Raw genomic sequence first — 27,500 nt, 5'->3', positions numbered from 1 at the left:
AAATACATACAGAGAGAAAGATAGACAGGCAGACACACTCACACACAAACACTCTGTTCCCCCAAGCCCCACCCCCACCCCTGCAAAAAGTCGAGAATTTGTGCGTCTCAGCAATGGGTATCAATGTATCAGACACAAATTAAAATCAAGTGCATGAGATCGAGCGAAATCAGAATGTTTCAACGGATGTATTCACATGTAAAACCAGCATGAACTGTTTGGGAAAGTATTTGCACAAAGTTTACTAAAAGCAGGATCAGATATCCCTATCTTCTATCGTACTCCTTTTATTACCATCATCATCATTGTCAACTCAGTAGGAGAAGTAGCAGCAGCAGCAGCAATAGTAGTAGTAGTAGTAGTAGTAGTAGTAGTAGTAGTAGTAATACCATTAGTAATAGTACTAATAGTTTTATTATCAATATTATTATTATTATTATCATCATTATTATCGTTATCATTATTATTATATTATTATTATTATCATTATCACTATTAAATCTTATTATCTACTAATATTGCTGCTGATACAACCACTACCACTACTACTACTACTACCACCACCACCACCACTGACACCACCACCTCTACTTATTCTTCTTCTACTTGCTAAACAAGGGTTATCCCTGGCAAACTTTTGTATATACACACACAAAAAAGAAAAGAAAAGAAAAGAAAAATCCTGTTTGACAGGAAAACAACACACTTGCAAGCAGACTACTTGTTTTACTGCCTTTAACACTGCCCTAAACAGTTTCGAGTAATTTATACACAATTAAATAGGTATACTTCCATCATCCAGCAGTATCCTCCGGCACACACAGTCTCAACGTCGAATTCAATGTTTTGTTTTCCAGTGCGAGTCCACATCAGCCTGATTCAAGTTCTCTCTTAAACCTCATGTTTGAGGAAGTGTCTGGGTTTGTTCCAATGTACACTTTTATTTACCTGTGTGCTCGCTGAATCGGATCGGTAGCGTAAGCGGCACCTGACTTGAAGTTGTGTACCTTGTGGACGGAGAGTTACCACTCTTTACTATTTGCTACTCTTGTTCAGTGTTTTCTTTCTTTCCGATTTTTTATTCATTTCTTCTTCTTATTGGGGGTGGGGGTAGGACTCGGGGAGTGGGTGGATTGGGTGTGGGAGGAAGGAGGGGGGTGGATGGGTTGGTGGTGGGTTGGGGGGCGGGGGGGGGGGGGGGGGGCGCGGGGGGAGGACTTTCTGGCAATGAATCCTCACACACTTCTAGCTAATCAACCCTTCTTCTTCCCACCCCCACACACACCCACCCCCTACTACTTCGATCATTCGCTTGCTTCCCCTTTCTCCACGCCACTGGTACATGGCGACGTTTCGCCAAGGTTTTCTCTATAAATTTTCAATTTGTCTCTTTTTCTCTGTTCGTCTCGGTCTGCCGCCCAGATCTAATTCAGTTCCTTTTGTTCGTCTTCTGTTTCTGTTTGTTGTTGTTGTTGTTTCCTTCTTCTTCTTCTTATTCTGTTTATACAACCTTTCATTGTCGGTTATTCCTCTGGCTCTCCATGTCTGTTTGTCTGTGATTTGATTGTATAAACAATGAATTTATAATGAAACACACACACACACACACACACACACACACACACACACACATACACAAGTTTCAACTTTCAAGTTTTAATTATCCTTTCACTCCTATTGGAGTATGGAGGATTACTATAAAATAAACTTTTCATGCCCAGAACAAACATTTCCAAATTCACAACAATGTCACATAAAAGTTGAGAAAACACAAATGTCTTTTAACTCCGAAAGTATAACTAGGCAACATTTGCAAATCTAATCATCTTACTTACAGCTAAAATGACTTTTTTGCCTCCTTTGAGCATATTACAAAAATTAAAAACCGATTTTGGAGACAAATATTTCTTAGGAACATACATATTTCGTAACTGATCATAATTGGGACATTCCATTATAAAATGACATGTTACATACCTTACAAAGCCGTAACTCTCGTGGTATGCCTTTGTGTCTCCCTGTTTCTATTTCCAGCTTATTATTACTACATCGAAATCTGAAGAAACTGATAACGTAATTATCAGGCATTTGACATATATTTTTTTCTACCAAATCCACTTTGAAATTTCGATAAAACAAACATTTACTACTCGCCTCTAGAGCATGCCTCCATTGATTTTGAAAACTGTCTATCAAAGCAATGTTGACATTCTTGCAGAAAGATTCCCTCTCCAAGAAGAATTGAGCATCCCAAACACAGTCATACCCTGCTTCTAATAATATTTGTCTGATACAATTCATCCATTTTGAAGTATAAATACCATTTCGATATAAGTCAAGTAATATCAAATATATTTTCCCAGAATATTTTTCTGCGCTACGCGATATCACTAAGCTGGTCCAAAATCGAACTAATCTCATTGTCACTAACACACTAATTGGATAAATACCAGTTTCTGCATAAACAATTTGGGTCATAGTATTTCTGTTCAGTTTAAACAAGCGTTTCAAAAACTTCAGTTCTGATTTTTCAAGTATATCTACATTTTCATAACCCCATATTTCTGCACCATACAACAAAATAGGAACAATCATAGACTGGTACATGTCCAGAATGATATGTAAAGGTAAATCTTGATTTCTGGCTCTCTCTCACACACACACACACACACACACACAGAATTCATTCACAAATCAATGGTTATGGAATATGCGTCAGATTTTTTCTTCTTTTTTGTTCATGTTTTCTTTGTGTTGTGTGTACAACATCCACACCCCAACACCATCCCCACCCACCCCCACCCCCCGAAAAAAAAGCCTACTCTTCTCCCTTGTCTTTGCTGAGGTGATTAAAAAAATGAAATATAAAAGGTGTAAACTCACTCACTCACTCACTCTCTCTCCCTCTGTGTGTGTGTGTGTGTGTGTGTGTGTGTGTGTGTGTGTGTGTGTGTGTGTTAATGGACGGACCCATGATATATCCACAGTCTCCTTCTAAGGAAAACATTATGTAAAATAAATAAATAGATAAAATAAATAAATAAAAACAATGAAACAAGCAAGCAAGCTAAACCAGAAAAAAAAAACCCAACACGCATGCTTTTCAAAAAGACCCCACAATGTGCCCAATCATTTCTTCTTCCCTTTGGCATATTTTGTTATTCTCATTGGTTCATTGTCTGTTCACTACATGACTGTTTCGACACATACACATGTATTCATTTCAACACACACACACACACACACACACACACACACACACACACACACACACACACAGTATACATACCCATGCGATGGATGTGGACGATGGGTGAGGGGTAGGACGTTTGGATAGGGGGAGAGGGGTGGTGGGGTGTGGGGGTGGGTTGAGTATAACTGCTGAGATCATACAAAACACCCTGTACAATACCGTATCTAATACAAACCCCTGTTCTTGTATTGCGGAGTTAGAGAATTGGACAGTCAAATAAAGAATTTGAAAAAAAACCACACCAAACAAACGCTGCACTGAAAATAGCTGAAACAACCACAAGTCTTTGAATAGTTTGTATTCCTGGTGCTTTGTCGTCACATAATATACACAGATAATGATTTTTTTTTACATTTCTATAATTTCTATATGATATACATATAATTCCAATGAAGTCTAGATGTCCCAGTCGCTGGTTAGCTCTCCAGTGATGTCCCGAAATTCCCGTTCTTCAAAACTAAATTCATGGACAATGACTTGGGAGTCAGCCGGTTGGTTGGTTCGATGTAAGCGATATTCCAAAGTCAATAATCATTTTGTAATATCACATTTCTGTTTGTCATACGTTTACGGAATCGAATATTAGATACACTTTTCCATATTACGTCCTTTCTTTCAAACAAACAAACAAAAATCTTCAAAAGCGCAATTAAATAAGAAAGGAAGGTAATAACGAAAGAAGAAATAGAGGAAAAAAACAATCGCAACATTAATACCTCTAACTCCCTCAGGTACTCAAGCAAATCACAACCCCGCATATACCAACACTGACTTAGCATGTACATGCATGCACAAGCGCGCGCGCACATTAACACCAAAACACAAACACACACGCGTGCACGCACACTCAAACACACACACACACACACACACAGTATTCATTCACCACACCATACAACAAATAAAATATAAGTATCAACTTACCTTTAAAAACGTCGCACGGTTTCCTGAATAGAAAGTTCCACACGAGCAGTAGTAGAAAACAGCAACAACAACAATTGTAACATCAACAAAAAAAACAAAAAAAAAACAAAAATTCTCACAAAACACCTCCTGATCACGGAAACACAATTCCACTCTGCCCCCTCACCCTGTCTGCCCAATCCGGCAGCCAAGCTCTCCGTGAAAAAAAAACCGGTACACAATCCTTTCGTCAGCAACACAAGTAACGTGTTCACATCCCGGCAACAACTAACTGCACGTAGAATAAAACAGCTTTCGTGTGTGTGTGTATGAGTGTGAGTGTTGGTGCCCGTGCTAGCACTGGCAAAAGCCACTGCAGAGAATGCAGGCAGTAGATTTGACAGACACGGTGAAAACACCGAACACGAACAACTTAACCTTTTCAAATCCAGCTTTCTCTCACACCCACATCCACACCCACCACCACCACCACCCGCTCCCACATTGTAGAGAAAACATCCACCACAGCAGCAGCAGCAGCAGCAACAACAGCATACACTTTACTTTCTGTAGCGCAACACACACACACACGCACAAATGCAAGTCCCAAGCTCGACCTTGTTCACTGAACCAACCCCACCACCACTATTACCACCACCACGACTACAACTGGCTGTCACACCCTCGCGGCGAGCCAGAACAGTGTAGTAGTAGTAATCGAACTCGGGGTCCCCTTCCCTTCCCCTTACCCACGTGTATTCACTGTGGTCTCAGCACGCGCACAGGACAGAGCGAGACAGAGATAGAGAGAGAGAGAGAGGGGGGTGGGAGGGGACAGAAAGGGGAGGAGAGGGGGGAAGGAGGGAGAACATCAGTCGGTCGTCGTTTGAACACTTCACGTCCACCACCACAGTTCTTTGAAGAATGAACAGACACGCACACACGATCACACACACACACGCACGTGCTCACACGCCCACACACACACACACACACATACACACACACACACAAACACGCACGCACAAATACACACACACACACACAAACACACATGCGCGCGCGCGCTCACAGCAGCAGTAGCAGCAGCAGCACCGCATCGCGCGTGAGTTTTAGCAGCAAGGGTGATAAGAACAGAATTACGGGAGAAGAGGATGCAAAAATGGGAGGGGGAGGAGGAGAAGGAGGAGGAGGAAAAGGGGGTGAGGAATGACTGTTGAATGACTTTGCATCGCTGACAAGCTTGCCCCCCCCCCTCCCCCACACCTCCCGCCCCCATCCCCACCCCACGACCATCCCCCTCCCACACACCCTCCCAACACCTCTTCCAATTTCACTTCGTTGTGCAGCGCACACGCGCTGTTGCGTTGTGGGGATAACCATACGTTCTGGAATGAGAGAAGAAGGGAGAGAGAGAGAGGAGGAGGGTGAAAGGAGGGGGGGGGGAGAGACAAACTGACTGACAGAGAGAGAGACAGAGACAGAGACACAGAGAGAGAGAGAGGATGACAGTGAGGCAGAGAGACAGGGTAACGATTATAGAAATGGAGACATAAAGACATTATATAGAGTGAGAGACAGACAGACGAAGAGAATAAAGACAGACAGAAAAAGAGACAGAGAGAGATAGAGCGACAAGGGAAAGTAAAGAGAGAAACACACAGTCACACACAGATACATGCGTGAAGGAAAAGGGAAGAAAGCGACATGGGGGGAGGGGGGGAATGGGGGGCGGGGGGAGAGATAGAAGGGGGCGTGGGAGAGAGACAAGGAGAGACAGAACGAAACAGAGATAGACAGATAGAGAGAGAGAGAGACAGAGACAGAGGGTGAGAGAGACAGAGAGGGAGTGAAAATGAGTGGAAGAAAATGGAGGGGGAAAGGAGAAACAGAGATGGAGAGGAAGTGGAGTAACAAAGTAGTGGTAGTAGCACTACTACTACCACTACAATTACTACTACTGTTGCTGTTGCTGCTGCTACTACTACTACTGCTGTTGTTGCTGCTGCTGCTGATACTTCTGCCGCTACTACAATTACTTCTCTTGATACTACTACTGTTGCTGCTATTTCTGTAACAATATTTAATGATAATGTTAATGATGATGAACAGTTGTGAAAGAGAGAGAGGGAGGACGGACACACAGAGAGGGAAAGAGAGAGACGGAAAGAGAGAGACGGAGAGAGAGAGAGACGGACAGAGAGAGAGACGGACAGAGAAAGAAAGATAGAAAGAGGGACAGACAAAGATATATATATATATATATATATATATAGAGAGAGAGAGAGAGAGAGAGAAAGGGGTGAGAGAGACAGAGACATGCAGAGAAAGAGAGAAAGAGAGATAGAAAGAGATGGACAGACACAGGACAGACATGGATATATAGGAAGGGGTGAAAGAGAGAGAGAGAGAGAGACATACAGACAGACAGACAGACAGAGATCGACGGACAAAGAGCGAGATATAGGAAGGAGGAACAGAGAGAAACGATAGGGATAAACAGACAGGACCCAGCCATGGACTGACTTGCGGGGAGGAGGCGGCGGAGGGGGTGGGGTGGTGGACAACACTGGTTGTCTCCCTCCTGCCGGCTACGGTTTGCCACCACGCTGTGAGACGTGCCCCGACAGCGAGCAGGCGGAGGAAAGGGGAGGCAAACAGAACGGAGCTGAATGTAATTATCAACGTCTTCATTCCCAAGTGTACCGGGAAGTCACATGGGAATATCGAGGGGCGTAGAAACAGAACTTAGAATTTACAAACATGATCGACATGCGCTAATACATGTGTAAAAGTGCTTGTGCATGCTCTCTCTCTCTCTCTCTCTCTCTCTCTCTCTCTCTGCCCTGAGGGCCGGATGAAAAAAGCACGTCCTTGCTTATTCCACTTCCCTCATTCAAGAACATTCATTGATCGATTCATTCATTTATTCAATCATTCTCTCTCTCTCTCTCTCTCTCTCTCTCTCTCTCTCTCTCTCTCTCTCTCCATGCCAAAAATCTTAATCCTTGAATGGAAAACGGTTTGAGTTCTCTCTCTCTCTCTCTCTCCATTCTCCACATTTCGAGGACTTTATTTCATTCCTTAAATCATTTGATTTTATCTGTTTAGTTGAAACATTCCTTGATGATTTCAAACCTTCTTTATTTCCTGGGTATAAATGTTTTTGTGTACCTGCGATAAAATTCACTGAAAAGGGGAGACGATCGGGAGGAGTTGTATGTCTTGTTAAAAATGATTATGTGTCATGTGTAAAGCAAGTTGGAGTGAAATCTAACAGTTTTGGTGCACTTGTCATTGATAAAACGTTATTTGGTATTGACAAAGATGTGTTGTTTGTATACGCTTACGTACCACCCGAAGGGTCCCCATACTATGCTTTTTTTGACTGCGAAAATGGTATCGCATTACTGGAAGATTTTTTGATTGATTGTTCATTACTTTACAGGGATGTTTATATATTGTTGTGTGGGGATTTGAATGGCAGGACAAGTGATTTTTCCCACCACTGTCAGGGTGCTTCAGCAGAATTCGAGTCTCAGCGAAAAAGTCACCCAGTTAGTATTGGTAGATGTTCTGAAGACTCGGTTCTTAACAATTACGGAAAACTGTTGTTGAATATGTGTACTGCAATTGATTTGTGCATACTTAATGGAATGTGTCAAGGCGACCAGAAAGGTTGCTACACGTATATATCGGACAGTGGATGCAGTGTGAATGATTATGTTATTATGTCTTGTGAAATGTATGCATTATTATGTGATTCATGTGTGTTTCGTGTGTCTGACAGAATTGAGTCTGATCATATGCCTGTGGAACTCCGTTTTGTAGACAGTGTTGTTGAACTGAAAAAATCACAGTTTGAATATCATTTTGTATTAGAAAAATATGTGTGGAATGACAACCTGGCTGATACATACATTCGTAATGTAAACTCTGATGAATCTCAAGAAAAAATAAACTTTGCAATTAGCCTAATTAGTGTTGATATAAATCAGGCATTAAACGTTTTTAATGTATGTATTAAAGATGCTGCTCAACATATGAAAAAACAAGTAAATATTAGAAATGCGATAAAACCAAGAGATTGGTTTGATGCAGAATGTCGCAGCACTAGAAAAAATGTTCGCAGGTTACTTAACAAATATAGACATACTTTAGATGTTAATGATCGTCATTGTTTTTGCAAAGCCAGAAGGGAATACAAGCATTTACTAAAAAGAAAGAGAAAACAGTTTAACGACACACTGCTAACAGAACTCATTGCTTCTATTAAGAACCAGAAAGAATTTTGGAACAATATACGTAAAATGTCGTTTAAAAGAAAACAGCCAGTTAATAACATTACTAATGATGTTTGGTTTGAACACTTTAAAACTCTACTGACAAAAGATGTTATTTCTGACAGTGTACTGCAATGGGAACAAGATGTAGAGGATGAAGATTATTTGAATCGACCAATTTCAATAGAAGAAGTGATGTTTGCTATAAGAAAAATAAAAAATCGTAAAGCTGCAGGACCAGATTGTATAATTGGTGAATTGCTGAAATATGCCAGTAAATCTGACTTGATTGTGAATTTCTTTGTAACTTTTTTCAACTCGCTGTTTGACAAAGGAATATATCCTGAAAACTGGACTGAATCTATTGTTTTACCACTGTATAAAAAAGGCGATGTGAATAATCCGAATAACTACAGAGGAATTTCTATTTGTGATATAAGTAGTAAGTTGTACAGTACAGTTATTAATCAGAGGCTGCAAGAGTGGGTAGAAGATAATAATATCACAGGTGAATACCAGGCAGGGTTTAAACGCAACTACTCAACTGTTGATCACATGTTTACTTTGATGGCCTTTGTTCAAAAACAGTTCTCTTTAAATCGAAAATTATATGTTGCTTTTATTGATTTTGAGAAAGCCTTTGACTCTATAAACAGAACAATTCTATGGCCTATTCTTTTAAAAGCAGGTGTTCGCGGCAAGTTGTTGAAATGTATAATGAGCATGTATGCATGTGTGAAAGCTAGGGTTAGATGTGGAGATAAGATGACAGATTATATTCAATGCACTTCTGGTGTGAAACAAGGTGATGTCTGCAGTCCTGTTCTTTTCTCTCTTTTTATCAATGAACTAACTTCAGAAATTGTCAGAAATGGGAAGCACGGTGCACAATTTATTGGTGATATTCTAGAGTTGTTTATCCTTCTTTTAGCTGATGATGTTGTGTTAATGTCTGAAACTGTTGTGGGTCTGCAAATTCAATTAAATAGTCTATCTAGAGCTGCACAATCACTTCAGTTGAAAGTAAACATGTCAAAAAGTAATATAATTGTTTTTAGAAAAGGTGGATATTTAGGAATGAGGGAAAGATGGGCTTATAATGGGATAGTGATGCCTGTAGTGAATGCTTATAAATACCTAGGTATATATTTTTCAACTAAATTGAGTTTCACGGTTGCATGTAAAGATCTTGCAAGTAGAGCCAAGCACGCATTACTCTGTATTATGCAAAAATTGTCAAGTGTAGAAAATCAGTCTTTAGACCTATTTATGAAACTGTTTGACTCCCAAGTACAGCCCATTGTTCAGTATGGAGCGGAGATTTGGGGTCTTTCTAATGCTGCTGCTTGCTGTGAGAATGTCCATCTGTTTGCACTAAAAAGGTTTCTTGGAGTCGCCATGAGAACACCAAATGATTTAATCTATGGTGAGACGAATAGGTATCCAATTTATCTTAATTCCGCAGTAAGATGTATTAGTTATTGGTTAAAAATAACACAAATGGAAAATTCAAGGCTACCGAAAAAAGCTTATAACATGTTATATGATCTAGACTCAAGGGGTAAGGTAAACTGGGTGTCAAAGGTTAGGGTTAAATTAAATGAATTGGGGTTTGGCTATGTTTGGTTACAGCAGGGGGTAGGCGACATAAATGGATTTATTCGCGTGTTTCGTACAAGATTAATTGATTGTAGATGGCAAGATTGGTCAAATCATGTTCAAGAAAGCGATCGTTTCAGGTTTTATAAGCAGTTCAATTATATACATTCTATTCCAACTTATTTATCAATGAAAATGGATAGACATTTAAAATATATCACGACAAGGTTCAGATTAGGGATTTCCGAAATCTTACTGCATTGTCTTCGTTATCGTAAGTTCAGTGTCTGTGATCTTATTTGCCCATTATGTAGATGTGCTGATGAAACTGAACTTCACTTTGTGTTATGCTGCCCTGCTTTGGAAGACCTTAGATCCCAGTTAATTCCACAAAAGTATTACACACGCCCAACTTCATTTGGACTTGTTTTGCTGATGTCATCGACAAACGAAACCATTACAAAACAGTTTGCTGTTTACTTGTACAAAGCGTTTAAAAAACGCAATACATTATGTAGTTAATTATTTGTTGTGTATTCTCAGCTTGTCGTTGAACATTTACCGACGTGGATTGTTGTTAGTATGCATTTATTGTTGTGAATTACTGTTCACTGTACCCCCTTCATGAGGGGCCATGGCCTTATTATTGAATAAACCATCCGTATCCGTATCCGTATCCATTCTCCACATTCAATCCAATATTGACTACGCTTCCACTCTTTGGGATTCAGCAAGCAATAATTTACTCAAACCATTGATTAGTACCCACAAAAGAGCCATAAAACTAACCACTGACAAATCTTCAACATTGACAGAAACTGATCACAAACAAATAGGTATCCTTCCACTCAAAGCCAAACTGCTATACAATAAAGGACTGTTCATGCACAAAATCCTTCATGGCAACGCTCCATCCTATATGAATTATATGCTTACATTTGATAATAATTATCGACATTCACATACGATAAATCTTCCATTTACTACTATCTTTTTATGTAAATCAAGCCTTGCATATTCCGGGGAGGTGGTTATGGAATCATATCCCAGAAACTTTAAAAACTGAATCGAATCTTAAAAAAAAAAAATTCAAATCTAACTTACAAATATGCCTAATGAATCTTTCAAACTTGTCACCTCTTTATCCTAAAATGTACTGATTATATTCCAATATCATTAATATTTTATGAATACAGAAAATGATGCGTGCAAGAAATTCACTTCCCTTGTCCCATTTATGTCAGTCTATCTCTCCTCCTTTAATGATTTGATCTTTTCAACGATAATCTGTCGTGTCGTACTTAATTCGGTAATGCATATGCTGTCATTTATGCCTTTTATTTTCATATGTAATTGTGTGTGTGTGTGTGTGTGTGTTTTGCCTTTGCTTTTTTCCGCTTTTCTTCTTTGCCTTTGAGGGCTGGATGCAAAAAAGCAGCTGTGCTCACTCCATTACCCTCGTGGAATAAAAATTCGTTTCGTTTCGTTCCGTTTCTCTCTCTTTCTCTCTCTCTCTCTCTGCATCAGGATATTAATCACTGCTGTATATGTACTATGATAAAGTTGTGTTTCTTTGTTCTCTTTACGTCCGCTATCTGTTTCTCACTTCGGTCATGTCTCTGTATGTGCATAAGTGTGTGTGTGTGTGTGTTTGTGTGTTGGGTGGAGTGAGTGTGTTCATGTGTATGTATGTGGAGGTGGGGGTGGGTCGATGTGAATGTGTGAATGTGTTCGTTTTATTATTTTTTACACTGTTGATGATGATGATCATGATTATTATTCGTAGTAATAGTAGCAGGTGTAACAGTGTTTACAAAATTAGTATTGTTGTGTCGTTATCGTTATCATTGTTATTTTTGTCACAACGACAGATTGGAAGACTAGGCACTGCCTATAATCTTTATCCTTGAGTGATAAAGTTATTCAAACCTCTCTCTCTCTCTCTCTCTGAGAACATCAGCAACGCCTGTGCTCACTTGAATTAACGCCGCACATTACGTATTAAAAACGGACGGGGCTATAACAGATTGGAATATGAGTTATGACCTTAAAACATTCAATAATTCTTTATCTATTTTTAATTTCTTTTTTGTACCTTACTTCGTTTATATTTTCTTTTTCTTTTTTTAGAACTTTGTTTTGGCATCCAAACACACGGGATCGTATAATACTGTAGTAAGTGTATTCAGAGATAAAGGGGGGGAAAAGAAGACGGGGGAAATAAGTTGTTCCTTTGTTATGTATTTGTTTTTGTTTTCCAGATAGCAATGTTCAATTGAATCTTGTCACTAGAGGTCCTCCATTGCTGAATATGATGGCAGAGAATTGATGTCTGTGAAGTCGAAAAAATGTGCGAAGATGTGGATGGGGTGAAGGGGGTATTTTTGGGGGGAGGGGGGCGGAGATGGTGTGGGTGGGTGGCGTTTATTGGACCAACATGTTTGCACGCAAACAGACACACGAATACGTAAAATATACACGCACATACGCGCAGAAAGAGAGAGAGAGAGAGAGGAGAGGAGAGGAGAGGAGAGAAGAGAAGAGAAGAGAAGAGACAGACAGACAGACAGACACAGAGAGACAGGCGGACAGAGATACAGACAGACAGTCAATTAAACAGGCAGACGGACAGACAGAGAAAGAAAAACATATACAGACAAAACCATACAGATTAAATGACGAGGTGAAGGGTGTGAGTACGCTCGCGCGCACGACTGTGTATGCGACTTTTTGTGTGCGCGCATGCGTGCTATCGTGAATGCATACCTGCATTTGCAGCTTGTACGTATGTGTTCGCGCGCGCGACCGCGTGCATTTGTATGTGTGTCGCGCGGGCGCGGGCGTGTATGTGGGTGAATGGATATGTGCAAGCAAGTTTTATATCAGTTGGCATGTTGTTCTCTGCCGTTATACGTCGTTCCAACAACACTCAAGGCGGCAAGAGCTGTAAACAACACCAATGATTCCAGTTCCAGATGCTCCCAGACTACTGCTGCACATGTAGAGTACTCCTGTTTCTAAACATATAGGAGGAGTTTGCTCGCACGCACATGAACAATCTAGACAGAAATTCACAAAAGGAGACGAATAAAAGAATGAAAGGCGTGAAACAAGTGGATGAAAGAAACAGAGAGAAGGGAGAGAGGAGAGAGAGAGGGAGGGAGAGAGATAGGGGGGTGGGAGGGAGGGAGAGAGATACAGACAGACACCCAGAGGGACAGAGACAGTCAGTCAGACCCACGGGTAGGCAGGCAAGCAGAGTAAAACCAGGCTGATAAACTGGCGCTCATTAGTTCTAAATGGATTCTCGTTTGAACGCATCAATGGTCCTGCAGTAAATCCCCTCTCGCTGAGGTATCGCAGGAAATGAAGAGGCAGACAAGCTCTCCAAAGCAGGAAGCAGGCTCACCCAATCTCCCCACACCCTTAGCTTTGGGGAGGCAAAGACCGTCCTGCGCAGCCACTTCAGAAACAGCTGGCGAGAACGGCTAGGTCTGGGAGCAGAGGAGGACATCAACTGGGTCGAGCTCCACAAGTCATAATCCTCAGACTGCGCACAGGCCATTGCCAGCTCCCCTCCCATTTCTACAGACTGAAAATTTCCCACACAGACCAGTTTCCGTGTGACACCGCTCCTCAAACTCCTGCCCATGCCCTGCAAGACTGCCCTCTACACAAAGAGCTGAGGCGCCAGATCTGGCCCAGTCCCGCAGCGCTCCAGGACAAGTTGTGGGGAACGGCTACAGACTGACTGTCCAGCAGAAGAAGTTAGAACGCCTAATCAGCACTGCTGGCTTCTTATGAACACTCTATCTGCCTCTCTGTCTGTCGCTCCCTCTGTCTCTGTCTCTCTCTCTCCATTCCATCAACAGTACAGCTTTTCGACATGACGTCATGTTGGCCATACTAGCAGTGGAGGAATTAAGGTTACAAAGGCGGTGATGTGTGTTCAGTTTACACCTTAAAACAACAATGCGCTGACATGCTTTTTTAACAGCAACGCAGAAGGCGATGTATTTGCACATCACGGTAGCCTGAAAGCTGACGCTGACAGAAGTTAAGAACATGACAGAAAAGAAAACAAGTCTACCGCTGAGCGATATAAAATAATGTGTGCAGAGCAGATGAATTTCGCGCTGTGCGCAAGCGAAACATCTTTTTTTTCTTTTTGTTTCCAAATAATTATCTGTTCTGAACACTGTCAACAAAGTATTATTGTCACTCTTATGTTCTGCAGTTACTTTTTGCATTTTTTCCCCGTGGCAAAGTTATAACCATTCTTAAATGAAAAAAAAAACTATAGAAAAACAACAGGTTTGTAAAAAGAATACTAAAAAAAAGAAGAAAAAACAACCGAGATATGCAACAAAAACGAGATAAAAACAACAAACAACAACAACAACCGAGATATTCAACAAGCAAGAACGGTGTCACACCCAACCACCGTGACGTCCTACCAGAGTTCTACAGACCCAAAGCCCGAAATTTTCGTTTTTTTCCCAAAAGCGCTTACAGTACAGCAACGCGCGAGACGTTAGCGCAATCGTCTCGACCTTTTGTTTTGTAGCGTTCAGTGGCAGATATATCGGGTGTCCCCCAAAAAGTGAACCGCTTTTTGACAGCGACAGAGAAAGCGAATTCACTGAAAATTTTTACACAGTAACCTTAGGGTATCATCAACAAGTTTGCAAAATATCTAAAAGTTCGGACGCAAATTATGTCAGTCTTGTCAAATTCAAAACAGCATGTCAAAAAAATCTAATTTCAGAGTTGTGCAATGTGACCTTCACATGTGTGTGCAGTGGTTCATGGCTTTCGCACTTAAGTGGCGCGTCTTCATTTTTGCTGGCGTATTTTCTCCTATAAAGGCACGTCGTTACATGTGTGTTGTTAAGATACAGGAGCGAGATATGTCGTTCTGGACAGAAATTAGCGCTCAAGTTGGATAAGGATCTATATTATTCTCACACATACACACACACACACACACACAGATGCAATATCAATTCACAATCCAAATAAAATAAACCCAATAAGCAACTAAATGGATTTTTTCAAAGTTTGTTCGTGGTAGGGCAGGGTAGGGTAGGCTGGTGCAGTACATTGCAGTGAAATGCGTTGAACTGTATTTTGTTGCATTTCATTTTGTGATGCATTGCATTGCACTGAATAACTTCCCCGTCACACGGAAAAAAGAAAGACTTCTTGGGGTGAAATACGGGCTGCTCTCCCCTGTGAGAGCGGACTGCCGCAGACCACCGCTGCAAACACAACTCCTCCGTTTCTTTTCTTTCATGGACACCACCACACTTTTCACTTGGCAGTTGGTGAGTAAAGCTGGGTCATAAAATTAACCTTGCGTAATGGAGGTGGTGTGGGTTGGAGTGGGGTGTGAAGTACGGTCGTAGGGGATGATGGGAGTGGCTGGCCTTTCCGGTTTCTCTGTGCCAGCGATCGAGTTGTTCAGCTTGTAATTCAACTCACAAATTTCATCCTCTCTCTCTCTCTCTCTCTCTTTTTTTTTTTTTTTTTTTTTTTTTTCTCGCTTGTCCAGTCATAACTTTGTAGTAGGGGTGTAAGGTTGAAAATGTGTGTGTGTGTGTGTGTGTGTGTGTGTGTGTGTGTGTGTGTGTTAGTTTTTCTTCATTTAATGTGTGAATAAAACTGGATGCGTTTATGGTATAAAGCGGGTGTGGGTATGTTAGTTACAATGCACCGTTTCACTTCTAACAGAGGATGTTTATTTAAAAAGAAAAAAAAAGGATGCAAAGTACTTAAAATTTTGTGCTTTAAGTATTGTGATACAATTTAAAGAAATCGCTTACTTGGCAAGAATTTTTCTCATTGCGAACATGTTGATGTAGAACAGGTCTTTTTTTTTCTTTTTGTATCATGCCTGCAATTTCGGACTTTATAATAAACTATCTGGAGACGTGTTTCTATATTATGGAACGGTGATTTTTAACGCATGTTTTTAATTCAGAGCAGGTACAATGGATGCTAAATCCAGTTGCTGCGTTTTATTACTTTCCTGTTTCTATTCAACTTAACAACAAAGAGAAGCAGCTCCCACCATTCACAAGGTACACAAATTCAAGTCAGTGCTACTACTGCCTCTGATTCAGCTAGTAAATAAAAGGTATACTGGAACAAACCCAAACACTTCCTAGAAAAATATTTTTTTAAAAAGAAGCTCCGGGCTTGTCCTTATGCCGATCGCTTGACATGTGCCCACAGCATTGATGACAGAAGAAATGTGCAAACAAGAATTCAATTCCTTACCCTTCATTCTTCTAAATTTCTTTTTTCTACCTTCGTGTTTCTCTTCCACCGGGCCGATTCCTCTGGTGACTATCAATTTAATCTCATGTTGATATTGATAGTAGCATCATTTTACTATAATATGTATTTGTTTGTTTTATTTCGTTAATTACTGTTTACAAATGTTATTTGATACAAATGATAATATGGTTCATCAGCCGTCATGTTGAAATTGAAATGCAACGTTGTGAGCACAGTACAAGCTTTAAGCTTGTTAATGCTCTTTTGTCATTGTTTGCATTGCAATCATGTGTACTGCAGAACAATTAAAGATTACTTAAACCAATTCAATCTTTGATATTCTAAAAGTTTTATCGGAGCATTTTGTCATGTCCACGTTTGTATCACACATGTGAGCCGAGAGACTGAGTTTCCGAGCCTTTGGACGCACATGAAATTCCTTATTTTTCTTCTTCTGCGTTCTTTGGCTGCGACTTCTGCGTTCCTTGGCTGCGACTTCCACGTTCACTCGTATGTACACGAGTGGGCTTGTACGTGTACGACCGTTTCTTACCCCGCCGTGTAGGCAGCCATACTCCGTTTTCTGGAGTGCATGTAAATCCAATGTGGAGTATGGAAAATGTGTTGCTTTGCGTTCTGTTGCGTCGCGTCGCGTCGCGTTGTGTCGTATCGTATCGTATAGTATCGCCTCGTGTCGTGTCGTATCTCGAATCGTATCGTATCGTATAGGAATCGTATCGTATCGTATCGTTTCGTATTGAATCATATCGTATCGTATTCTACTTATCGTATCGTATTGTTAGTTATCAGTTGTTTCTCTTGTCAAATTAACGACTTCTCTTTTATGACGTCCTTTAAGTAATTTCTTTTTTCATTGTACTGAAATATTTATCTCAAATATTCATCTTTGATTCCACTTTACTTCTACCCGCTTTTCCCCTCACCTCACCATTCCACCCCCCACCCCCCCAACCCCCTTCCACCCCCTTCCTCTCCTCTCCCACCCATTAAACGATAACATTTAAATGTGAAAAAAAAATACATTAACAAGCTGTCTACAATTACCACCAGTATGTGTGACTGGTCATTGACCAAAATTCTACTCCACTCCACTAGTATGATGGTATTGAACAAAACAGGACGAAAAACTTGGTGTTTTTTTCGTTCTGGATTCCGCATTCTGTCGTTTTGTTGTAGGCCTAATCTACGGTCTGTCTCTGTGCGCCTACCGACTAACACACGTTCATTAATTCTGACTCTGATTGTGCACGAAAGCGGTACTGAAGGATGATCGCTTATGGATGAACGCAACTCAACAAAAAGGGTTCCGACTAATGGCGTCCATGTTATATATCAAATATGATTACGTATATGTGTCCTTATATTTATGCTTTGCCAGCACACTGGCTTTATGAACCGGCTGGTAGTTTCTGCTAAGCCTTTTACCTTTCTTCTGTGTCTAGACTACTGTCGTTTTGGTTTTCTTTTTGTGTGTACACACACACACACACACACACACACACACACACACACACACACACACATATATATATATATATATATATATTGTTATTGTTATGGAATATATATATGCATATATATATATATTTATATATATACACATATATATATATATATATATAGAGAGAGAGAGAGAGAGAGAGAGAGACATATATATATATATATATATATATATATATGGGTGTGTGTGTGTGTGTGTGTGTGTGCTTCTCTCTCTCTCTCCTCACTCTCTCTCTCCCTCCACCCCTCTCCCCCTTTCTTTCTTTCGTAACTTATTTCTTTCATTCTTCCTTCCTTTCTCCACTTTTTGTGTGTGTTTTATTCCTTTCTTTTCTCATTCCCTATTTTTTCCCTTTATCCTGTCTACGGGTACGTAACTACAACCAAGCACAAGTGGCACAGCTTTTTTTTTTCTTTTTTTTTTCTGAGCGCGTCGTTCAGTTTCACCAAACAGGCTACAACTCCGATGTCGCTAAGTCCCCTTCCGCCTATGCTCTGTTGATTGTGTTATAACCCGCAATGGCCTCTTGATAGTATGAGTCTACCCACCAGTTCCGTTTTGCCTACTCAGCAACACCCCCCCGCCCCCCCAATCCCCCCACCCACAACCACCCCACCTCTCTCTTTTTTTTTCAAACACACATACACTCACTCTCTTTCAAACATACACACACACGTACACACACACATACACACGCACGCACACACACACACACACACACACACACACACACACACCGTGAACACTTATAATTTTCTACGGGTATTCAGACAATGCCTCTGTTCTGTTGTCCAGGTTTTGAAGAGGGTGAGAATAAGTCTCTCTCGGTCTCTTGGTCACATACTCAGTTCTTGATTATCTGCCACATCCATAAAACTTCAGGTTTCCAAGACTGAATAGATAAATCAGTAAATAAATGAATTAATTAATGAATAAATAAATAGATGAACAGATAATAAACAAATAAATAAATGAATAAATGAGTAAGTAAGTAAGCAAGCAAGTAATAAAGTAGATAAATACATGAGCAAAGAAAGAATTAAATATATAAAATGCAATAAATGAGTAAATAAATAAGTAAATAAATAATTGAGAATGCAGAGGTCAATGAACGAATTCACAAAAGATCAAACGAACACTGTCTCATCGTCGAAGCGCAGTTGGTTTTTGAAAACAACGGTATTTTGTCTGCCGAGCTGCAAGCTGTTGAGCCGTACGTATGAACAGGTATCGCCAGGTACGCCAAACGGCAACCACATGGTGTGTACACATAATACCGTATGTGTCACGGATCCACCGACAGGTCCGTCGAACGAAGTCACCGATGTTGTATCGATCCCGCTAATCGAGTCAGGGACACACACTTTGGTATTCATCATTATCGAATCAGCGACAAGCGCACTAATGCACCCACCACAGTGTAGACACACGCCCTTGTATAATAGCCATCCATCAACTGAAAGAAACAAAACAAAACAAAACAAAACAAACTGTTTCAGAGCCCCCTCCCCCTTCTCTCTTCCCATCCAGCCCCTACAACCTCTCCACACGTTGTGAGTAAGGTGACGTGTTCGCTTCCATGACAATGGAACAGAGTCCATGTTATTCATCAGCGTTGGGAGAGGCTTTTTAGGTAATGTAAACCCTCCGGTAGAATACTGTTTTAACTGCTGCACGTTTAATGAATGTCTCACTCACTCTCAGCCAACACGTTGTCCCGAAAAAATCAAAGGACGACAAATGCTGAATGGTTCATGAATTAATCAAACGGCTTCAGGATTTGTTTTTCAACACAAACATTATGAATATGCAGTGTATTCTGGCAATGAAAAGTCAAAGGGAAACTACGCCAGTAAAGCGCCTTGGGACAAAATGGAAAAAAAAAATCTGCTTGATATTTCGTTACAAATACCCGTGATCTTAGAATCGAAATCAAAGAATTATTTTTTTCATATTTGAATGTTAACATTAAAGATATAAACATACACACAATTACATTTCACTTTTAACATTTGCAATGAATAATCTAACTCCTAAATCTTTATCATACACTTTGATATCGTGAACAGTGCAAAACAGGGTATGTATCATGTATGTATCTCATCGTTCGCACTTGTACAAATCACCAGAAGTTACACCGGTGGTTCAATTATTTCGATCCCCTCACATGAGACCTGGATTCGTAAACTTTAAGGCAACCGTGTGCTGAGCGATATGCCGGTGAGCTAGTGCCATTATCAAGATCAAAGCACGAATTAACGGTGATCCCTGAGACGAACAACGCAGACAACTGTTTCACTGTGTCCAAAACTGCTTCATTCATGAGGAATTCCAGATCAGAAGCGCAGTCTACATCACAAACGCGAATACACGGGATGTTCGCTTCTTCACTTCACTTGTCCCTTAGTCTGGATTACCGTTGGAGCACCACAGATGACCTGCCAACAACCTTCTTCCACCAGTCTCTGTGTTCTGCTTCCCTTGGGGCCTCGCTCAGGCTCAGACCTGTCCATTCTGGGATGTTGTCTTCCCGTTTCTTTTTCTGTCCGCCTCTCTTTCTCCCTCCTTGTGAAGTGTCCTGCAGGATCGTCTTTGAAAGTCCTGTTGATCTTGAGATATGCCCATACCTCCTAATTTGCGTTTTCTTCACAGTGGTGAGAAAATCCTCATAGAGCCCGATACCACGGGGTGTATAATGATCAAAGAACGCACACCATGCTCCCTGACGGCCGTGTTTCGAAACTGTAACTGATGAACGATTTCTGAATTCACAGTATGCGAATAAATCTGACCCAAAACTCACTCTCTCTCTCTCTCTCTCTCTCTCTCTCTCTGTGTATTTTTCATTCATTTATTATATACATTATATATATACATGTGTGTGTGTGTGTGTGCGTGTGCGTCTGTGTGTAAGAAGAGCATGAACATTAAAACTATATCTTCAAGAGACCATAAACATTCAGATATAATACTGTTCATGATATCAACGCACGTGCATTACACCATAAAACATTCTGATCCGTCCTAGTGCGAATCCGCAAGTTATGTTCATGCTCTGAACACAGAGAATATATTACTGTCATCTTTGACAAGATGGTCAAACACAATAGATTTTGCTTTCTGTCAAAGAGGCGCCCACTTCTATTTATTCTCCAGTGTCGTAAAAGATACATTTTAGCCAACGAACAGAAAGAAGTATGTCCTAAAGTAAATCTTTATTTTTTTGATGGGGGGAGAGGGACGTGTGCTTGGAGTGGAAGGGCGGGGTGGGTAGATATATCAGTGGTACACTGGAAAGACATCGTGAAAAAAATGTGGATTCTGTGGGATTCGTTTTATATATTTATTTATTTATTTATCTGTTTTATTTTATTTTATTTTATTTCGGGTGGGTGGAGGTTGCGTGTGGAAAGTGGGGGCCCGTGTGTTTGTGTTTGTGTGTGTGTGTGTGTGTGTGTGCGTGCGTGTACGTTTGATACACATGTGGGCAAACATGCGTGTGTGTGTGTGTGTGTGTGTGTGAGCGCGCGTGTGTGTGTGTGTGCGCGTGCGTGTACGTTTGATATACATGTGGGCAAGCATGCATGCATGCGCCCTTTTTTTCTTCTTCTTCTTCTTCTTTTCCGATGCAGCCAGTCAGGATTCCCTCGAACGCTGATGCAGCTGCCAAAACAAACTCACCCTCCCCCACCTCCCCGACCTCCCCTTAACAAACATCTCTATTTCTTACAGACAAACACACACTCACACACACACACACACACACACTTTCACACACACACACACACACACGCGCGCGCACACACATACTCGCACACACACACAAACATACACACACACTTTCACACACACACTCACACATACACACACATACACACTCCCCCACACACACACATACACAAACATATATATACACACACACACAGACAGACACACACTTTCACACACAGACACACACACACAGACACACACTCGCACACACACACACACACACACACACATACACACACTTTCACACACACATACATACACACACACACACACACACACACACACACACACACACACACACACACGGGAACATACTTTATTTCTCTCTTTCCCTCTCCCCCTCACGAGAAACAGAGAGAAAAAAAGTGGCATCAGTATGCAGATGGCATTCATGCTTTCCACGGCGGCCCACACGGGCCTCCCACCACCTCAGCCAGACTAGTTGGGCTGTTCACGGGACGACCTCATACATTTTCAGCTGACTCCTTCCCTAGCCCACCGTCACCATCACCAACACCATCACCGCCATCACTAAACCATCACCACCAAAATTACCACCACCACCACCATCTACAGCACCACCGCCATCACTAACCAACACCACCACCACCACTAACTACCACCACCACCATCATCATAAACCATCACCACCTCCACCACTATCACCATCATCACTAACCATCACCACCTCGACCACCATCACCACAAACCATCATCACCTCCACCACCATCACCATCACCACCTCGACCACCACCACCATCACCATCATCACCACCCCCACCACCACCACCACAATCATCACTAACCATCACCACCACCACTAACCATCACCACCATCACTATCATCACTAACCATCACCACCATCATCACTAACCATCACCACCCCCACCATCACCATCATCACTAACCATCACCACCCCCACCATCACCATCATCACTAACCATCACCACCCCCACCATCACCATCATCACTAACCATCACCACCATCACCATTACCATCATCACTAACCATCACCACCCCCACCATTACAATCATCACTAACCATCACCTTCACCACCACCACCACCATCACTAACCATCACCATCACCACCATCATCACTAACCATCACCACCACCACCACTATCACCATCATCAATATAACGACGACCACCACCACCATCACCACTATCACTAACCATCACCATCACCACCATTACCATCATCATTAACCATCACCATCACCACCACTAACCACCACTACCACCATCATCACTAACCACCACCACCATCACCACCACCGCCATCAGTAACCACCACCACCACCATTACCGTCCATCACCATCACCACAACCACCATCACTATCCACCACCACCACCACCACGACCATCATCACTAACCACCACCACCACCAATACCACCACCATCATCACTAACCACCACCACCACCACCACCTCTAACCACCACCACCTCTAACCACCACCACTAACCACCACCACTCACCACCACCACCATCAGCACCCCCGCCATCACTAACCACCACCACCACTAACCACCACCTCCATCATCTCTAACCACTACCACTAACCACCACCTCTAACCACCACCACCACTAGCCACTTCCACTAACCACCACCACCATCAGCACCCCCGCCATCACTAACCACCACCAACACCACCACCACTACCACTAACCACTAACCACCACCACCTCTAACCACTACCGCTAACCATCAACCACCACCACCTCTAACCACTACCACTAACCACCACAACCACCACCACTAACCACTACCACTAACCACCACCGCTAACCACCACCACCACCTCCACCATCACCACCACCACCACCACTAACCACCACCACCGTACCACCACCGCCATGACTTATTGGTGGCAGTCCCAGTGTCCACACACATCGGCCCAGTACCTCGCCGAGTCGTCCCACAGACCCACCGTGGTTGGGGCTGAAGAAAGGCAGACTGGGCCTGTCTGTCGTCTACGACGTGACACTGAGTCAGCCACGCCCCCTGAAGGGGCAGAGGGGTGATGCAGAGGGATGGGAGTAATGACTGTTCTGCGCTGCGCTGCTTTGCATTGCATCGTATTGTATTGCACTGCATTGTATTGCATTGGGGTTTTTTTTTTTATACTGTACTGCATTGCATTGTGCTGTACTGCACTGCACTGCATCGTATTGTACTGAACTACATTGCACTGCATTGTATTGTATTGTATTGTATTGTACTGCATTGCATTGCGCTGTACTGTGGTGTACCTCGTTGTGTTGTACGGCATTTACAATGTACTGCACTGCGGTGTATTTCACTGCGTTGTGTTGTATCGCGTTGTATCGTGTGAGAACGGGTTTGCATTCCATTACACTGTATTGCACAGCACTGCATTGCAATGTACTGCACTGTTCTGCACTGCCGTTCTGTACTGTATTGTACTGCAATGTAGTGTATTGTATTACATGACATTGTATTGTATTGTATTGTATCGTACTGTCTTATATTGCTTTGCATTGCATCGTATTGTATTTCATCGTATTGTATTGCGTTGTATCGTATCGCATCGTATCCTATCGTATTGCATTGTATTGTATTGTATCGTATTGTTTGTACTGCATTGTATCGTATTGCATTGTATTGTATCGTATTGCATTGTATTGTATTGTATTGTATCGTATCGAATTGGATTGGATTGCATTACATTGCATTGCATTGCATTACATTGCGTTGCGTTGCATTGTATCGTATCGTATCGTATCGTATTGCATTGTATTGTATCGTGTTGCTTCGTATTGTTTGCATTGCATTGTATTGTATCGCATCGCATCGCATCGCATTGTATTGTATTGTATGGTATGGTATTGCATTGTATTGCATTGCAATGTGTGGGTGTGGTGAAACCCAGCTTAGACCTGTGTGACCTATGATGTCCAACTCGACCATCTCCAGGAAAGGTGAGGAGGAGTAGGGAGGGGTGGGGAAGCCTGTTGACTGTATCACATTGCTATGCACCTGTACTGGTTTAATTTTGTGTGTCACAACAGATTTATGTGTTTGTGAAATTGGGGGCTGTCCTCGGCGAAAGCGCGTCTCCACAGTGCAGCGCCACGCTTTTATTCTGTCTCAAAACACTAATCGGATTTTCTACTGAAATTTGCCAGAAACCACAGTTTTTGTTGCTTTTTTTGGGCGTGGGGGGGGGGGGGGGGGGGGGGGGGGGGGGGGGCGTGGGGGGGAAGGACCAGTTGTTTTACACTCAGTGTGGTCTTTCATAATCTACATCGCGCAGTCGTAAATTTGCCAGCAGAAGAAGAGACTTCGGTGACTTCCTTTTCAATCATTTTACTGTTTGCAAGAGTGTTGCATCGATAGTTCTGCACGAAAATGAGTTATTGAAACGAGGAAAAAAAAAAAAAAAAAAAAAAAGCCGCTACATGTTGTTGAGAAAATTATATGTGCTAAACCTGTTAAACTTAACTTCATATTGTGCATGCCCGACTTAAGACTTTCTACTGTTTCTGAATCGATCAATAATGAGACAAAGTTGTGCGATCATTCGGTCAGAAAATTCTCTTCTTTTGTTTTTCTTTGTTTTAAATGAGCGTGTGTTTTCACCGATTCAGACATTAAGCAGGCTCCATTTTTGGGCGTCCGTGTCGAAGACATTGCACGAGTGCTAAGACAGATTGGAACAGTCTTGGATATTGCAGTCGGTGACTTTAGTAGTGTCTCAGGTCACTCTGACTTGAGTGACGGAGAAGACGACATTTATGAGTGACATGTTCGGAGCGGAAGAGCGCGTCCGATCCGCAAACATCATTTTGGTCAAAATTATCATGGAGTGAAAATCGTATATATTACGCCTGAAAATGCGCTTGTCAATTTTGTCGCGATTTATCGAAGTCGGAAAGTGATGAAGACAAGTTTAAAGAAAGTTTAAAATTTAGATTTGTATTACGATGGTAAAAAAAAAAAAAATGAAATGTCGATCGATGTGGGCTACTTCACACACACACACACACACGCACACACACACACGCACGCACACGCACGCACACACACACAAACCAACAAAATCAACCTGAACGGGCATCTCTATGCAAATGGCATTCATGCCCTCACGACAATCCAACCTACCCCTGCACCTCCACACCGAGGAGAAAGGAGGAGCAGCCACATCATACATTTTCAACGACTGCACTCGCCTCCCCCTCCCTTTTCCTCCCCTCCCCTCCCTTCCCATTCGGTGCCAGACGACTCCCAACAGCGGTTCACCAGCACCTTGCTGCAACCACCCGGGAGACCCACTGTCGGCCTGATCAAAGTCTGCCAGACCTGAAGCCTGCAACTCTTATCGCCTTCTCGCTGGTAGTGTACGGGTGCCGCCGTCACTGTCTTTCACAGTTTCACACATCGAGCTCTGCGTCCTTCATTACTTACAGAACCACGCGCGAGACAAGCACCTGTTTTATGTGATCAGGGCCTCCCCTTTCTTCTTCTCCTTTGTCGTCTTCCTTGGTAGGCTGCGACTTCCCACGTTCTCTCGTATATGCACGAGTGGGATTTTACGCGTATGACCGTTTTCAACCCTGCCATGTAAGCATTCCTTCTCCGTTTTCGGGAGTGAGGTGTGCATGCTGGGTATGTTCTTGTTTCCATAACTCACCAAACCTTGAAATGAACAACGGAGATTTAACGGGCGTATTTGATCTTCTGCATGCGTATGCACACGAAGGGGGTTCAGGCACTAACCGGCAGGTCTGCACATTTTGTTGACCTGGGAGATCAGAAAAAATCTCCACCCTTTACCCACCAGGCGCCGTGACCAAGATTCGAACCCGGGCCCCTCAGATTGAAGGTCCAATGCTTCAGTTAACCACTCAGCTGTGCCAAAAGCTCAAAACGGAAAGCACTGGCACAGGAACCACGTCATATTTGTAACGCTGATGCAGCTCCTTGTTGCGAGAATAACCTTCATCCACGCCACTCCCCCTCCCCCCCACCCCCCACCACCACCACTTTCCACCACCCTCAACCACAAAAAAGCGAACCAGCACCGCCAGGCAAAAACAGTATCCATGCCACAATGGCTGTCAAGCCATCGGTCGGACCCCCCTCGGACACACGGAACGAACTGAGCTGAAGTTTCCACACCAGCCCAGCGGCTTGTCGCATCGCCCCAGAGACCCGATGTGGACCTGACGAAGGTCATGACGCCAGACCTGTCATAAAGCGTCTATGACCATCTATCTGGGCCAGATTTTGATTCTAGCGGAGAGTGTCCCAAGTTACATTCCCACTCTCTCGGCTTTGAAAGTTTTAGGACAGTCACCGCTGGGGTGGTTCCCAAAAGCCAACTAGCCCCTAAGGCTGCAGCACTAAAAGCCAGTGCAATCATGCCTCCTAGTTTGAGAGTCATAGTCCTTCACAACAGACTAAGCTGTAAATGATTTCCCGTTGCAATGGTGAAACCATTGATCATACAGCTCTCGCTCTGCTGTTGTCCCAACTGTAAGCTGTAAGCTTATGTCAATCTGTGACATAAACTGAGCGTTGTATGCAGAACTCAAACCTCTGACCACAGGCCTGCATGATCATGCCCTCACCGTTGTCATAAAAACGACACACCAAGGAACCTCAAGCGGACTGGTCGTGAGTACACAAAAGTCTTCCTAACACCCATCAACATGTTTGTTTTACTAAATTCACTCAATTCTAGCAGTGATTCAGGATTGCTAACGATTTACCAACAGTGCCCGTAGCTGCGTTCGTAGCAAAAGCAACAATGACATGTTTAACAGTAGTAACCAACTGAAGTTTACCACCATCATCGTGAGTATCATCATCATGATCAGCAACAGCAGCAGAGAAGCAGCATCAAAAGTAACA

Source organism: Babylonia areolata, chromosome 5, assembly GCF_041734735.1.
Source record: "Babylonia areolata isolate BAREFJ2019XMU chromosome 5, ASM4173473v1, whole genome shotgun sequence".
Lineage (NCBI taxonomy): Eukaryota > Metazoa > Mollusca > Gastropoda > Neogastropoda > Buccinidae > Babylonia > Babylonia areolata.
The sequence above is the reverse complement of the archived record's forward strand: the minus strand, read 5'-3'. Positions refer to the sequence as shown.